The sequence below is a fragment of the Agelaius phoeniceus genome, chromosome 2 (assembly GCF_051311805.1).
Source record: "Agelaius phoeniceus isolate bAgePho1 chromosome 2, bAgePho1.hap1, whole genome shotgun sequence".
Classification (NCBI taxonomy): Eukaryota; Metazoa; Chordata; class Aves; order Passeriformes; family Icteridae; genus Agelaius; species Agelaius phoeniceus.
In genome coordinates, this window is record NC_135266.1 from 47,520,821 (window position 1) to 47,537,560 (window position 16,740).

Sequence of the window (16,740 nt, forward strand, 5' to 3'; positions counted from 1 at the left end):
TGCATTTGATGGCTTTGATTTTGGGCAAGAAGTTTTTCCTTTTTTTTTTTTTAAGTATCCATGCCATGTCCCTCATATCTTCCCCTCCAAGTGTTGTCTTCCACCCTGACTTTTTCCCCTGCTTTTGTAACATCTGTGAGCTTTACTTTGGCCTCTTTTGGTCCTTTTCACTTCACCTGATGAAATCCTGGTCCATCTCCTTGTAGTCGCTAAATTTCCAAATTTCCCAAATTTTTTTTTTTCTCTTCCAATTGCTATTGCTTTGAAGGTATCTCCATTCCAGTGTGTTTGTAAGTCCTTCCTTTGTGTTTTGGCCTTCAGCGGGGATCAGTTTTGACAAGCTTTGCTGCATGTGCCTGCACTTGATGGCATATGGCCTGCATTTGATGGCTTTGATTTTGGGCAAGAAGTTTTTCCTTTTTTTTTTTTAAGTATCCATGCCATGTCCCTCATATCTTCCCCTCCAAGTGTTGTCTTCCACCCTGACTTTTTCCCCTGCTTTTGTAACATCTGTGAGCTTTACTTTGGCCTCTTTTGGTCTTTTTCACTTCACCTGATGAAATCCTGGTCCATCTCCTTGTAGTTGCTAAATTTCCAAATTTCCCAAATTTTTTTTTTTTCTCTTCCAATTGCTATTCCTTTGATGGTATCTCCATTCCAGTGTGTTTGTAAGTCCTTCCTTTGTGTTTTGGCCTTCAGCGGGGATCAGTTTTGACAAGCTTTGCTGCATGTGCCTGCGCTTGATGGCATATGGCCTGCATTTGATGGCTTTGATTTTGGGCAAGAAGTTTTTCCTTTTTTTTTTTTTAAGTATCCATGCCATGTCCCTCATATCTTCCCCTCCAAGTGTTGTCTTCCACCCTGACTTTTTCCCCTGCTTTTGTAACATCTGTGAGCTTTACTTTGGCCTCTTTTGGTCTTTTTCACTTCACCTGATGAAATCCTGGTCCATCTCCTTGTAGTCGCTAAATTTCCAAATTTCCCAAATTTTTTTTTTTTCTCTTCCAATTGCTATTCCTTTGATGGTATCTCCATTCCAGTGTGTTTGTAAGTCCTTCCTTTGTGTTTTGGCCTTCAGCGGGGATCAGTTTTGACAAGCTTTGCTGCATGTGCCTGCACTTGATGGCATATGGCCTGCATTTGATGGCTTTGATTTTGGGCAAGAAGTTTTTCCTTTTTTTTTTTTTTAAGTATCCATGCCATGTCCCTCATATCTTCCCCTCCAAGTGTTGTCTTCCACCCTGACTTTTTCCCCTGCTTTTGTAACATCTGTGAGCTTTACTTTGGCCTCTTTTGGTCTTTTTCACTTCACCTGATGAAATCCTGGTCCATCTCCTTGTAGTCGCTAAATTTCCAAATTTCCCAAATTTTTTTTTTTTCTCTTCCAATTGCTATTCCTTTGATGGTATCTCCATTCCAGTGTGTTTGTAAGTCCTTCCTTTGTGTTTTGGCCTTCAGCGGGGATCAGTTTTGACAAGCTTTGCTGCATGTGCCTGCGCTTGATGGCATATGGCCTGCATTTGATGGCTTTGATTTTGGGCAAGAAGTTTTTCCTTTTTTTTTTTTTAAGTATCCATGCCATGTCCCTCATATCTTCCCCTCCAAGTGTTGTCTTCCACCCTGACTTTTTCCCTGCTTTTGCAACATCTCTCTGCTGAGTTTTGGCCTCTTTTGGTCCTTTGCACTGCAGCTCATTTCCTCACAGACCAGTTTTTGAAGACACTACATCTCCCAATTTTCTGGAGTTTTTGGGCTATTTTTCAATTGCATTTCATTTGATCCTATCTCCTTTCCAGAGTGTTTGTAAGCCTTTCTTTTTGGGGTCGCAAGATTCCATTTCCCTTCCCGAAAGGAAATTTCATTTCCTTTCGGGAAGGGAAATGGAATCTTGCGATTTCAATGGGGACCAAGAGAGGAATCTTTGGTGCATGTGCCTGCACTTGATGGCATGCCATGCCTTTTGATGGCTTTGACTTGGAGCAAGATTTTTTTCTTTTTTCTTTTTTGTTAGAAGTATCCATGCCATGTCCCTCATATCTTCCCCTCCAAGTGTTGTCTTCCACCCTGACTTTTTCCCCTGCTTTTGTAACATCTGTGAGCTTTACTTTGGCCTCTTTTGGTCTTTTTCACTTCACCTGATGAAATCCTGGTCCATCTCCTTGTAGTCGCTAAATTTCCAAATTTCCCAAATTTTTTTTTTTTCTCTTCCAATTGCTATTCCTTTGATGGTATCTCCATTCCAGTGTGTTTGTAAGTCCTTCCTTTGTGTTTTGGCCTTCAGCGGGGATCAGTTTTGACAAGCTTTGCTGCATGTGCCTGCGCTTGATGGCATATGGCCTTCATTTGATGGCTTTGATTTTGGGCAAGAAGTTTTTCCTTTTTTTTTTTTTAAGTATCCATGCCATGTCCCTCATATCTTCCCCTCCAAGTGTTGTCTTCCACCCTGACTTTTTCCCCTGCTTTTGTAACATCTGTGAGCTTTACTTTGGCCTCTTTTGGTCTTTTTCACTTCACCTGATGAAATCCTGGTCCATCTCCTTGTAGTCGCTAAATTTCCAAATTTCCCAAATTTTTTTTTTTTCTCTTCCAATTGCTATTCCTTTGATGGTATCTCCATTCCAGTGTGTTTGTAAGTCCTTCCTTTGTGTTTTGGCCTTCAGCGGGGATCAGTTTTGACAAGCTTTGCTGCATGTGCCTGCACTTGATGGCATATGGCCTGCATTTGATGGCTTTGATTTTGGGCAAGAAGTTTTTCCTTTTTTTTTTTTTAAGTATCCATGCCATGTCCCTCATATCTTCCCCTCCAAGTGTTGTCTTCCACCCTGACTTTTTCCCCTGCTTTTGTAACATCTGTGAGCTTTACTTTGGCCTCTTTTGGTCTTTTTCACTTCACCTGATGAAATCCTGGTCCATCTCCTTGTAGTCGCTAAATTTCCAAATTTCCCAAATTTTTTTTTTTTCTCTTCCAATTGCTATTGCTTTGAAGGTATCTCCATTCCAGTGTGTTTGTAAGTCCTTCCTTTGTGTTTTGGCCTTCAGCGGGGATCAGTTTTGACAAGCTTTGCTGCATGTGCCTGCACTTGATGGCATATGGCCTGCATTTGATGGCTTTGATTTTGGGCAAGAAGTTTTTCCTTTTTTTTTTTTTTAAGTATCCATGCCATGTCCCTCATATCTTCCCCTCCAAGTGTTGTCTTCCACCCTGACTTTTTCCCTGCTTTTGCAACATCTCTCTGCTGAGTTTTGGCCTCTTTTGGTCCTTTGCACTGCAGCTCATTTCCTCACAGACCAGTTTTTGAAGACACTACATCTCCCAATTTTCTGGAGTTTTTGGGCTATTTTTCAATTGCATTTCATTTGATCCTATCTCCTTTCCAGAGTGTTTGTAAGCCTTTCTTTTTGGGGTCGCAAGATTCCATTTCCCTTCCCGAAAGGAAATTTCATTTCCTTTCGGGAAGGGAAATGGAATCTTGCGATTTCAATGGGGACCAAGAGAGGAATCTTTGGTGCATGTGCCTGCACTTGATGGCATGCCATGCCTTTTGATGGCTTTGACTTGGAGCAAGATTTTTTTCTTTTTTCTTTTTTGTTAGAAGTATCCATGCCATGTCCCTCATATCTTCCCCTCCAAGTTGTGGCTTCCTCCTTGACTTTTTCCCCTGCTATTGTAACGTCTGTGAACTTTACTTTGGCCTCTTTTGGTCCTTTTCACTTCACCTGATGAAATCCTGGTCCATCTCCTTGTAGTCGCTAAATTTCCAAATTTCCCAAATTTTTTTTTTTCTCTTCCAATTGCTATTGCTTTGAAGGTATCTCCATTCCAGTGTGTTTGTAAGTCCTTCCTTTGTGTTTTGGCCTTCAGCGGGGATCAGTTTTGACAAGCTTTGCTGCATGTGCCTGCACTTGATGGCATATGGCCTGCATTTGATGGCTTTGATTTTGGGCAAGAAGTTTTTCCTTTTTTTTTTTTTAAGTATCCATGCCATGTCCCTCATATCTTCCCCTCCAAGTGTTGTCTTCCACCCTGACTTTTTCCCCTGCTTTTGTAACATCTGTGAGCTTTACTTTGGCCTCTTTTGGTCTTTTTCACTTCACCTGATGAAATCCTGGTCCATCTCCTTGTAGTCGCTAAATTTCCAAATTTCCCAAATTTTTTTTTTTTCTCTTCCAATTGCTATTCCTTTGATGGTATCTCCATTCCAGTGTGTTTGTAAGTCCTTCCTTTGTGTTTTGGCCTTCAGCGGGGATCAGTTTTGACAGGCTTTGCTGCATGTGCCTGCACTTGATGGCATATGGCCTGCATTTGATGGCTTTGATTTTGGGCAAGAAGTTTTTCCTTTTTTTTTTTTTAAGTATCCATGCCATGTCCCTCATATCTTCCCCTCCAAGTGTTGTCTTCCACCCTGACTTTTTCCCCTGCTTTTGTAACATCTGTGAGCTTTACTTTGGCCTCTTTTGGTCCTTTTCACTTCACCTGATGAAATCCTGGTCCATCTCCTTGTAGTCGCTAAATTTCCAAATTTCCCAAATTTTTTTTTTTCTCTTCCAATTGCTATTGCTTTGAAGGTATCTCCATTCCAGTGTGTTTGTAAGTCCTTCCTTTGTGTTTTGGCCTTCAGCGGGGATCAGTTTTGACAAGCTTTGCTGCATGTGCCTGCACTTGATGGCATATGGCCTGCATTTGATGGCTTTGATTTTGGGCAAGAAGTTTTTCCTTTTTTTTTTTTTAAGTATCCATGCCATGTCCCTCATATCTTCCCCTCCAAGTGTTGTCTTCCACCCTGACTTTTTCCCCTGCTTTTGTAACATCTGTGAGCTTTACTTTGGCCTCTTTTGGTCTTTTTCACTTCACCTGATGAAATCCTGGTCCATCTCCTTGTAGTCGCTAAATTTCCAAATTTCCCAAATTTTTTTTTTTTCTCTTCCAATTGCTATTCCTTTGATGGTATCTCCATTCCAGTGTGTTTGTAAGTCCTTCCTTTGTGTTTTGGCCTTCAGCGGGGATCAGTTTTGACAAGCTTTGCTGCATGTGCCTGCGCTTGATGGCATATGGCCTGCATTTGATGGCTTTGATTTTGGGCAAGAAGTTTTTCCTTTTTTTTTTTTTAAGTATCCATGCCATGTCCCTCATATCTTCCCCTCCAAGTGTTGTCTTCCACCCTGACTTTTTCCCCTGCTTTTGTAACATCTGTGAGCTTTACTTTGGCCTCTTTTGGTCTTTTTCACTTCACCTGATGAAATCCTGGTCCATCTCCTTGTAGTCGCTAAATTTCCAAATTTCCCAAATTTTTTTTTTTTCTCTTCCAATTGCTATTCCTTTGATGGTATCTCCATTCCAGTGTGTTTGTAAGTCCTTCCTTTGTGTTTTGGCCTTCAGCGGGGATCAGTTTTGACAAGCTTTGCTGCATGTGCCTGCACTTGATGGCATATGGCCTGCATTTGACGGCTTTGATTTTGGGCAAGAAGTTTTTCCTTTTTTTTTTTTAAGTATCCATGCCATGTCCCTCATATCTTCCCCTCCAAGTGTTGTCTTCCACCCTGACTTTTTCCCTGCTTTTGCAACATCTCTCTGCTGAGTTTTGGCCTCTTTTGGTCCTTTGCACTGCAGCTCATTTCCTCACAGACCAGTTTTTGAAGACACTACATCTCCCAATTTTCTGGAGTTTTTGGGCTATTTTTCAATTGCATTTCATTTGATCCTATCTCCTTTCCAGAGTGTTTGTAAGCCTTTCTTTTTGGGGTCGCAAGATTCCATTTCCCTTCCCGAAAGGAAATGAAATTTCCTTTCGGGAAGGGAAATGGAATCTTGCGATTTCAATGGGGACCAAGAGAGGAATCTTTGGTGCATGTGCCTGCACTTGATGGCATGCCATGCCTTTTGATGGCTTTGACTTGGAGCAAGATTTTTTTCTTTTTTCTTTTTTGTTAGAAGTATCCATGCCATGTCCCTCATATCTTCCCCTCCAAGTTGTGGCTTCCTCCTTGACTTTTTCCCCTGCTATTGTAACGTCTGTGAACTTTACTTTGGCCTCTTTTGGTCCTTTTCGCTTCACCTGATGAAATCCTGGTCCATCTCCTTGTAGTCGCTAAATTTCCAAATTTCCCCAATTTTTTTTTTTCTCTTCCAATTGCTATTGCTTTGAAGGTATCTCCATTCCAGTGTGTTTGTAAGTCCTTCCTTTGTGTTTTGGCCTTCAGCGGGGATCAGTTTTGACAAGCTTTGCTGCATGTGCCTGCACTTGATGGCATATGGCCTGCATTTGATGGCTTTGATTTTGGGCAAGAAGTTTTTCCTTTTTTTTTTTTTTAAGTATCCATGCCATGTCCCTCATATCTTCCCCTCCAAGTGTTGTCTTCCACCCTGACTTTTTCCCCTGCTTTTGTAACATCTGTGAGCTTTACTTTGGCCTCTTTTGGTCTTTTTCACTTCACCTGATGAAATCCTGGTCCATCTCCTTGTAGTCGCTAAATTTCCAAATTTCCCAAATTTTTTTTTTTTCTCTTCCAATTGCTATTGCTTTGAAGGTATCTCCATTCCAGTGTGTTTGTAAGTCCTTCCTTTGTGTTTTGGCCTTCAGCGGGGATCAGTTTTGACAAGCTTTGCTGCATGTGCCTGCACTTGATGGCATATGGCCTGCATTTGATGGCTTTGATTTTGGGCAAGAAGTTTTTCCTTTTTTTTTTTTTTAAGTATCCATGCCATGTCCCTCATATCTTCCCCTCCAAGTGTTGTCTTCCACCCTGACTTTTTCCCTGCTTTTGCAACATCTCTCTGCTGAGTTTTGGCCTCTTTTGGTCCTTTGCACTGCAGCTCATTTCCTCACAGACCAGTTTTTGAAGACACTACATCTCCCAATTTTCTGGAGTTTTTGGGCTATTTTTCAATTGCATTTCATTTGATCCTATCTCCTTTCCAGAGTGTTTGTAAGCCTTTCTTTTTGGGGTCGCAAGATTCCATTTCCCTTCCCGAAAGGAAATTTCATTTCCTTTCGGGAAGGGAAATGGAATCTTGCGATTTCAATGGGGACCAAGAGAGGAATCTTTGGTGCATGTGCCTGCACTTGATGGCATGCCATGCCTTTTGATGGCTTTGACTTGGAGCAAGATTTTTTTCTTTTTTCTTTTTTGTTAGAAGTATCCATGCCATGTCCCTCATATCTTCCCCTCCAAGTTGTGGCTTCCTCCTTGACTTTTTCCCCTGCTATTGTAACGTCTGTGAACTTTACTTTGGCCTCTTTTGGTCCTTTTCACTTCACCTGATGAAATCCTGGTCCATCTCCTTGTAGTCGCTAAATTTCCAAATTTCCCAAATTTTTTTTTTTCTCTTCCAATTGCTATTGCTTTGAAGGTATCTCCATTCCAGTGTGTTTGTAAGTCCTTCCTTTGTGTTTTGGCCTTCAGCGGGGATCAGTTTTGACAAGCTTTGCTGCATGTGCCTGCACTTGATGGCATATGGCCTGCATTTGATGGCTTTGATTTTGGGCAAGAAGTTTTTCCTTTTTTTTTTTTTAAGTATCCATGCCATGTCCCTCATATCTTCCCCTCCAAGTGTTGTCTTCCACCCTGACTTTTTCCCCTGCTTTTGTAACATCTGTGAGCTTTACTTTGGCCTCTTTTGGTCTTTTTCACTTCACCTGATGAAATCCTGGTCCATCTCCTTGTAGTCGCTAAATTTCCAAATTTCCCAAATTTTTTTTTTTTCTCTTCCAATTGCTATTCCTTTGATGGTATCTCCATTCCAGTGTGTTTGTAAGTCCTTCCTTTGTGTTTTGGCCTTCAGCGGGGATCAGTTTTGACAGGCTTTGCTGCATGTGCCTGCACTTGATGGCATATGGCCAGCATTTGATGGCTTTGATTTTGGGCAAGAAGTTTTTCCTTTTTTTTTTTTTAAGTATCCATGCCATGTCCCTCATATCTTCCCCTCCAAGTGTTGTCTTCCACCCTGACTTTTTCCCCTGCTTTTGTAACATCTGTGAGCTTTACTTTGGCCTCTTTTGGTCCTTTTCACTTCACCTGATGAAATCCTGGTCCATCTCCTTGTAGTCGCTAAATTTCCAAATTTCCCAAATTTTTTTTTTTCTCTTCCAATTGCTATTGCTTTGAAGGTATCTCCATTCCAGTGTGTTTGTAAGTCCTTCCTTTGTGTTTTGGCCTTCAGCGGGGATCAGTTTTGACAAGCTTTGCTGCATGTGCCTGCACTTGATGGCATATGGCCTGCATTTGATGGCTTTGATTTTGGGCAAGAAGTTTTTCCTTTTTTTTTTTTTAAGTATCCATGCCATGTCCCTCATATCTTCCCCTCCAAGTGTTGTCTTCCACCCTGACTTTTTCCCCTGCTTTTGTAACATCTGTGAGCTTTACTTTGGCCTCTTTTGGTCTTTTTCACTTCACCTGATGAAATCCTGGTCCATCTCCTTGTAGTCGCTAAATTTCCAAATTTCCCAAATTTTTTTTTTTTCTCTTCCAATTGCTATTCCTTTGATGGTATCTCCATTCCAGTGTGTTTGTAAGTCCTTCCTTTGTGTTTTGGCCTTCAGCGGGGATCAGTTTTGACAAGCTTTGCTGCATGTGCCTGCGCTTGATGGCATATGGCCTGCATTTGATGGCTTTGATTTTGGGCAAGAAGTTTTTCCTTTTTTTTTTTTTAAGTATCCATGCCATGTCCCTCATATCTTCCCCTCCAAGTGTTGTCTTCCACCCTGACTTTTTCCCTGCTTTTGCAACATTTCTCTGCTGAGTTTTGGCCTCTTTTGGTCCTTTGCACTGCAGCTCATTTCCTCACAGACCAGTTTTTGAAGACACTACATCTCCCAATTTTCTGGAGTTTTTGGGCTATTTTTCAATTGCATTTCATTTGATCCTATCTCCTTTCCAGAGTGTTTGTAAGCCTTTCTTTTTGGGGTCGCAAGATTCCATTTCCCTTCCCGAAAGGAAATTTCATTTCCTTTCGGGAAGGGAAATGGAATCTTGCGATTTCAATGGGGACCAAGAGAGGAATCTTTGGTGCATGTGCCTGCACTTGATGGCATGCCATGCCTTTTGATGGCTTTGACTTGGAGCAAGATTTTTTTCTTTTTTCTTTTTTGTTAGAAGTATCCATGCCATGTCCCTCATATCTTCCCCTCCAAGTTGTGGCTTCCTCCTTGACTTTTTCCCCTGCTATTGTAACGTCTGTGAACTTTACTTTGGCCTCTTTTGGTCCTTTTCACTTCACCTGATGAAATCCTGGTCCATCTCCTTGTAGTCGCTAAATTTCCAAATTTCCCAAATTTTTTTTTTTCTCTTCCAATTGCTATTGCTTTGAAGGTATCTCCATTCCAGTGTGTTTGTAAGTCCTTCCTTTGTGTTTTGGCCTTCAGCGGGGATCAGTTTTGACAAGCTTTGCTGCATGTGCCTGCACTTGATGGCATATGGCCTGCATTTGATGGCTTTGATTTTGGGCAAGAAGTTTTTCCTTTTTTTTTTTTTAAGTATCCATGCCATGTCCCTCATATCTTCCCCTCCAAGTGTTGTCTTCCACCCTGACTTTTTCCCCTGCTTTTGTAACATCTGTGAGCTTTACTTTGGCCTCTTTTGGTCTTTTTCACTTCACCTGATGAAATCCTGGTCCATCTCCTTGTAGTCGCTAAATTTCCAAATTTCCCAAATTTTTTTTTTTTCTCTTCCAATTGCTATTCCTTTGATGGTATCTCCATTCCAGTGTGTTTGTAAGTCCTTCCTTTGTGTTTTGGCCTTCAGCGGGGATCAGTTTTGACAGGCTTTGCTGCATGTGCCTGCACTTGATGGCATATGGCCTGCATTTGATGGCTTTGATTTTGGGCAAGAAGTTTTTCCTTTTTTTTTTTTTAAGTATCCATGCCATGTCCCTCATATCTTCCCCTCCAAGTGTTGTCTTCCACCCTGACTTTTTCCCCTGCTTTTGTAACATCTGTGAGCTTTACTTTGGCCTCTTTTGGTCCTTTTCACTTCACCTGATGAAATCCTGGTCCATCTCCTTGTAGTCGCTAAATTTCCAAATTTCCCAAATTTTTTTTTTTCTCTTCCAATTGCTATTGCTTTGAAGGTATCTCCATTCCAGTGTGTTTGTAAGTCCTTCCTTTGTGTTTTGGCCTTCAGCGGGGATCAGTTTTGACAAGCTTTGCTGCATGTGCCTGCACTTGATGGCATATGGCCTGCATTTGATGGCTTTGATTTTGGGCAAGAAGTTTTTCCTTTTTTTTTTTTTAAGTATCCATGCCATGTCCCTCATATCTTCCCCTCCAAGTGTTGTCTTCCACCCTGACTTTTTCCCCTGCTTTTGTAACATCTGTGAGCTTTACTTTGGCCTCTTTTGGTCTTTTTCACTTCACCTGATGAAATCCTGGTCCATCTCCTTGTAGTCGCTAAATTTCCAAATTTCCCAAATTTTTTTTTTTTCTCTTCCAATTGCTATTCCTTTGATGGTATCTCCATTCCAGTGTGTTTGTAAGTCCTTCCTTTGTGTTTTGGCCTTCAGCGGGGATCAGTTTTGACAAGCTTTGCTGCATGTGCCTGCGCTTGATGGCATATGGCCTGCATTTGATGGCTTTGATTTTGGGCAAGAAGTTTTTCCTTTTTTTTTTTTTAAGTATCCATGCCATGTCCCTCATATCTTCCCCTCCAAGTGTTGTCTTCCACCCTGACTTTTTCCCTGCTTTTGCAACATCTCTCTGCTGAGTTTTGGCCTCTTTTGGTCCTTTGCACTGCAGCTCATTTCCTCACAGACCAGTTTTTGAAGACACTACATCTCCCAATTTTCTGGAGTTTTTGGGCTATTTTTCAATTGCATTTCATTTGATCCTATCTCCTTTCCAGAGTGTTTGTAAGCCTTTCTTTTTGGGGTCGCAAGATTCCATTTCCCTTCCCGAAAGGAAATGAAATTTCCTTTCGGGAAGGGAAATGGAATCTTGCGATTTCAATGGGGACCAAGAGAGGAATCTTTGGTGCATGTGCCTGCACTTGATGGCATGCCATGCCTTTTGATGGCTTTGACTTGGAGCAAGATTTTTTTCTTTTTTCTTTTTTGTTAGAAGTATCCATGCCATGTCCCTCATATCTTCCCCTCCAAGTTGTGGCTTCCTCCTTGACTTTTTCCCCTGCTATTGTAACGTCTGTGAACTTTACTTTGGCCTCTTTTGGTCCTTTTCACTTCACCTGATGAAATCCTGGTCCATCTCCTTGTAGTCGCTAAATTTCCAAATTTCCCAAATTTTTTTTTTTTCTCTTCCAATTGCTATTGCTTTGAAGGTATCTCCATTCCAGTGTGTTTGTAAGTCCTTCCTTTGTGTTTTGGCCTTCAGCGGGGATCAGTTTTGACAAGCTTTGCTGCATGTGCCTGCACTTGATGGCATATGGCCTGCATTTGATGGCTTTGATTTTGGGCAAGAAGTTTTTCCTTTTTTTTTTTTTAAGTATCCATGCCATGTCCCTCATATCTTCCCCTCCAAGTGTTGTCTTCCACCCTGACTTTTTCCCCTGCTTTTGTAACATCTGTGAGCTTTACTTTGGCCTCTTTTGGTCTTTTTCACTTCACCTGATGAAATCCTGGTCCATCTCCTTGTAGTCGCTAAATTTCCAAATTTCCCAAATTTTTTTTTTTTCTCTTCCAATTGCTATTCCTTTGATGGTATCTCCATTCCAGTGTGTTTGTAAGTCCTTCCTTTGTGTTTTGGCCTTCAGCGGGGATCAGTTTTGACAGGCTTTGCTGCATGTGCCTGCACTTGATGGCATATGGCCTGCATTTGATGGCTTTGATTTTGGGCAAGAAGTTTTTCCTTTTTTTTTTTTTAAGTATCCATGCCATGTCCCTCATATCTTCCCCTCCAAGTGTTGTCTTCCACCCTGACTTTTTCCCCTGCTTTTGTAACATCTGTGAGCTTTACTTTGGCCTCTTTTGGTCTTTTTCACTTCACCTGATGAAATCCTGGTCCATCTCCTTGTAGTCGCTAAATTTCCAAATTTCCCAAATTTTTTTTTTTTCTCTTCCAATTGCTATTCCTTTGATGGTATCTCCATTCCAGTGTGTTTGTAAGTCCTTCCTTTGTGTTTTGGCCTTCAGCGGGGATCAGTTTTGACAAGCTTTGCTGCATGTGCCTGCACTTGATGGCATATGGCCTGCATTTGATGGCTTTGATTTTGGGCAAGAAGTTTTTCCTTTTTTTTTTTTTTAAGTATCCATGCCATGTCCCTCATATCTTCCCCTCCAAGTGTTGTCTTCCACCCTGACTTTTTCCCTGCTTTTGCAACATCTCTCTGCTGAGTTTTGGCCTCTTTTGGTCCTTTGCACTGCAGCTCATTTCCTCACAGACCAGTTTTTGAAGACACTACATCTCCCAATTTTCTGGAGTTTTTGGGCTATTTTTCAATTGCATTTCATTTGATCCTATCTCCTTTCCAGAGTGTTTGTAAGCCTTTCTTTTTGGGGTCGCAAGATTCCATTTCCCTTCCCGAAAGGAAATTTCATTTCCTTTCGGGAAGGGAAATGGAATCTTGCGATTTCAATGGGGACCAAGAGAGGAATCTTTGGTGCATGTGCCTGCACTTGATGGCATGCCATGCCTTTTGATGGCTTTGACTTGGAGCAAGATTTTTTTCTTTTTTCTTTTTTGTTAGAAGTATCCATGCCATGTCCCTCATATCTTCCCCTCCAAGTTGTGGCTTCCTCCTTGACTTTTTCCCCTGCTATTGTAACGTCTGTGAACTTTACTTTGGCCTCTTTTGGTCCTTTTCACTTCACCTGATGAAATCCTGGTCCATCTCCTTGTAGTCGCTAAATTTCCAAATTTCCCAAATTTTTTTTTTTTCTCTTCCAATTGCTATTCCTTTGATGGTATCTCCATTCCAGTGTGTTTGTAAGTCCTTCCTTTGTGTTTTGGCCTTCAGCGGGGATCAGTTTTGACAAGCTTTGCTGCATGTGCCTGCACTTGATGGCATATGGCCTGCATTTGATGGCTTTGATTTTGGGCAAGAAGTTTTTCCTTTTTTTTTTTTTAAGTATCCATGCCATGTCCCTCATATCTTCCCCTCCAAGTGTTGTCTTCCACCCTGACTTTTTCCCCTGCTTTTGTAACATCTGTGAGCTTTACTTTGGCCTCTTTTGGTCCTTTTCACTTCACCTGATGAAATCCTGGTCCATCTCCTTGTAGTCGCTAAATTTCCAAATTTCCCAAATTTTTTTTTTTCTCTTCCAATTGCTATTGCTTTGATGGTATCTCCATTCCAGTGTGTTTGTAAGTCCTTCCTTTGTGTTTTGGCCTTCAGCGGGGATCAGTTTTGACAAGCTTTGCTGCATGTGCCTGCGCTTGATGGCATATGGCCTGCATTTGATGGCTTTGATTTTGGGCAAGAAGTTTTTCCTTTTTTTTTTTTTAAGTATCCATGCCATGTCCCTCATATCTTCCCCTCCAAGTGTTGTCTTCCACCCTGACTTTTTCCCCTGCTTTTGTAACATCTGTGAGCTTTACTTTGGCCTCTTTTGGTCTTTTTCACTTCACCTGATGAAATCCTGGTCCATCTCCTTGTAGTTGCTAAATTTCCAAATTTCCCAAATTTTTTTTTTTTCTCTTCCAATTGCTATTCCTTTGATGGTATCTCCATTCCAGTGTGTTTGTAAGTCCTTCCTTTGTGTTTTGGCCTTCAGCGGGGATCAGTTTTGACAAGCTTTGCTGCATGTGCCTGCGCTTGATGGCATATGGCCTGCATTTGATGGCTTTGATTTTGGGCAAGAAGTTTTTCCTTTTTTTTTTTTTAAGTATCCATGCCATGTCCCTCATATCTTCCCCTCCAAGTGTTGTCTTCCACCCTGACTTTTTCCCCTGCTTTTGTAACATCTGTGAGCTTTACTTTGGCCTCTTTTGGTCTTTTTCACTTCACCTGATGAAATCCTGGTCCATCTCCTTGTAGTCGCTAAATTTCCAAATTTCCCAAATTTTTTTTTTTTCTCTTCCAATTGCTATTCCTTTGATGGTATCTCCATTCCAGTGTGTTTGTAAGTCCTTCCTTTGTGTTTTGGCCTTCAGCGGGGATCAGTTTTGACAAGCTTTGCTGCATGTGCCTGCACTTGATGGCATATGGCCTGCATTTGACGGCTTTGATTTTGGGCAAGAAGTTTTTCCTTTTTTTTTTTTTAAGTATCCATGCCATGTCCCTCATATCTTCCCCTCCAAGTGTTGTCTTCCACCCTGACTTTTTCCCTGCTTTTGCAACATCTCTCTGCTGAGTTTTGGCCTCTTTTGGTCCTTTGCACTGCAGCTCATTTCCTCACAGACCAGTTTTTGAAGACACTACATCTCCCAATTTTCTGGAGTTTTTGGGCTATTTTTCAATTGCATTTCATTTGATCCTATCTCCTTTCCAGAGTGTTTGTAAGCCTTTCTTTTTGGGGTCGCAAGATTCCATTTCCCTTCCCGAAAGGAAATTTCATTTCCTTTCGGGAAGGGAAATGGAATCTTGCGATTTCAATGGGGACCAAGAGAGGAATCTTTGGTGCATGTGCCTGCACTTGATGGCATGCCATGCCTTTTGATGGCTTTGACTTGGAGCAAGATTTTTTTCTTTTTTCTTTTTTGTTAGAAGTATCCATGCCATGTCCCTCATATCTTCCCCTCCAGGTTGTGGCTTCCTCCTTGACTTTTTCCCCTGCTATTGTAACGTCTGTGAACTTTACTTTGGCCTCTTTTGGTCCTTTTCGCTTCACCTGATGAAATCCTGGTCCATCTCCTTGTAGTCGCTAAATTTCCAAATTTCCCAAATTTTTTTTTTTCTCTTCCAATTGCTACTGCTTTGAAGGTATCTCCATTCCAGTGTGTTTGTAAGTCCTTCCTTTGTGTTTTGGCCTTCAGCGGGGATCAGTTTTGACAAGCTTTGCTGCATGTGCCTGCACTTGATGGCATATGGCCTGCATTTGATGGCTTTGATTTTGGGCAAGAAGTTTTTCCTTTTTTTTTTTTTTAAGTATCCATGCCATGTCCCTCATATCTTCCCCTCCAAGTGTTGTCTTCCACCCTGACTTTTTCCCCTGCTTTTGTAACATCTGTGAGCTTTACTTTGGCCTCTTTTGGTCTTTTTCACTTCACCTGATGAAATCCTGGTCCATCTCCTTGTAGTCGCTAAATTTCCAAATTTCCCAAATTTTTTTTTTTCTCTTCCAATTGCTATTGCTTTGAAGGTATCTCCATTCCAGTGTGTTTGTAAGTCCTTCCTTTGTGTTTTGGCCTTCAGCGGGGATCAGTTTTGACAAGCTTTGCTGCATGTGCCTGCACTTGATGGCATATGGCCTGCATTTGATGGCTTTGATTTTGGGCAAGAAGTTTTTCCTTTTTTTTTTTTTAAGTATCCATGCCATGTCCCTCATATCTTCCCCTCCAAGTGTTGTCTTCCACCCTGACTTTTTCCCCTGCTTTTGTAACATCTGTGAGCTTTACTTTGGCCTCTTTTGGTCTTTTTCACTTCACCTGATGAAATCCTGGTCCATCTCCTTGTAGTCGCTAAATTTCCAAATTTCCCAAATTTTTTTTTTTTCTCTTCCAATTGCTATTCCTTTGATGGTATCTCCATTCCAGTGTGTTTGTAAGTCCTTCCTTTGTGTTTTGGCCTTCAGCGGGGATCAGTTTTGACAAGCTTTGCTGCATGTGCCTGCACTTGATGGCATATGGCCTGCATTTGATGGCTTTGATTTTGGGCAAGAAGTTTTTCCTTTTTTTTTTTTTAAGTATCCATGCCATGTCCCTCATATCTTCCCCTCCAAGTGTTGTCTTCCACCCTGACTTTTTCCCCTGCTTTTGTAACATCTGTGAGCTTTACTTTGGCCTCTTTTGGTCTTTTTCACTTCACCTGATGAAATCCTGGTCCATCTCCTTGTAGTCGCTAAATTTCCAAATTTCCCAAATTTTTTTTTTTTCTCTTCCAATTGCTATTCCTTTGAAGGTATCTCCATTCCAGTGTGTTTGTAAGTCCTTCCTTTGTGTTTTGGCCTTCAGCGGGGATCAGTTTTGACAAGCTTTGCTGCATGTGCCTGCACTTGATGGCATATGGCCTGCATTTGATGGCTTTGATTTTGGGCAAGAAGTTTTTCCTTTTTTTTTTTTTTAAGTATCCATGCCATGTCCCTCATATCTTCCCCTCCAAGTGTTGTCTTCCACCCTGACTTTTTCCCTGCTTTTGCAACATCTCTCTGCTGAGTTTTGGCCTCTTTTGGTCCTTTGCACTGCAGCTCATTTCCTCACAGACCAGTTTTTGAAGACACTACATCTCCCAATTTTCTGGAGTTTTTGGGCTATTTTTCAATTGCATTTCATTTGATCCTATCTCCTTTCCAGAGTGTTTGTAAGCCTTTCTTTTTGGGGTCGCAAGATTCCATTTCCCTTCCCGAAAGGAAATTTCATTTCCTTTCGGGAAGGGAAATGGAATCTTGCGATTTCAATGGGGACCAAGAGAGGAATCTTTGGTGCATGTGCCTGCACTTGATGGCATGCCATGCCTTTTGATGGCTTTGACTTGGAGCAAGATTTTTTTCTTTTTTCTTTTTTGTTAGAAGTATCCATGCCATGTCCCTCATATCTTCCCCTCCAGGTTGTGGCTTCCTCCTTGACTTTTTCCCCTGCTATTGTAACGTCTGTGAACTTTACTTTGGCCTCTTTTGGTCCTTTTCGCTTCACCTGATGAAATCCTGGTCCATCTCCTTGTAGTCGCTAAATTTCCAAATTTCCCAAATTTTTTTTTTTC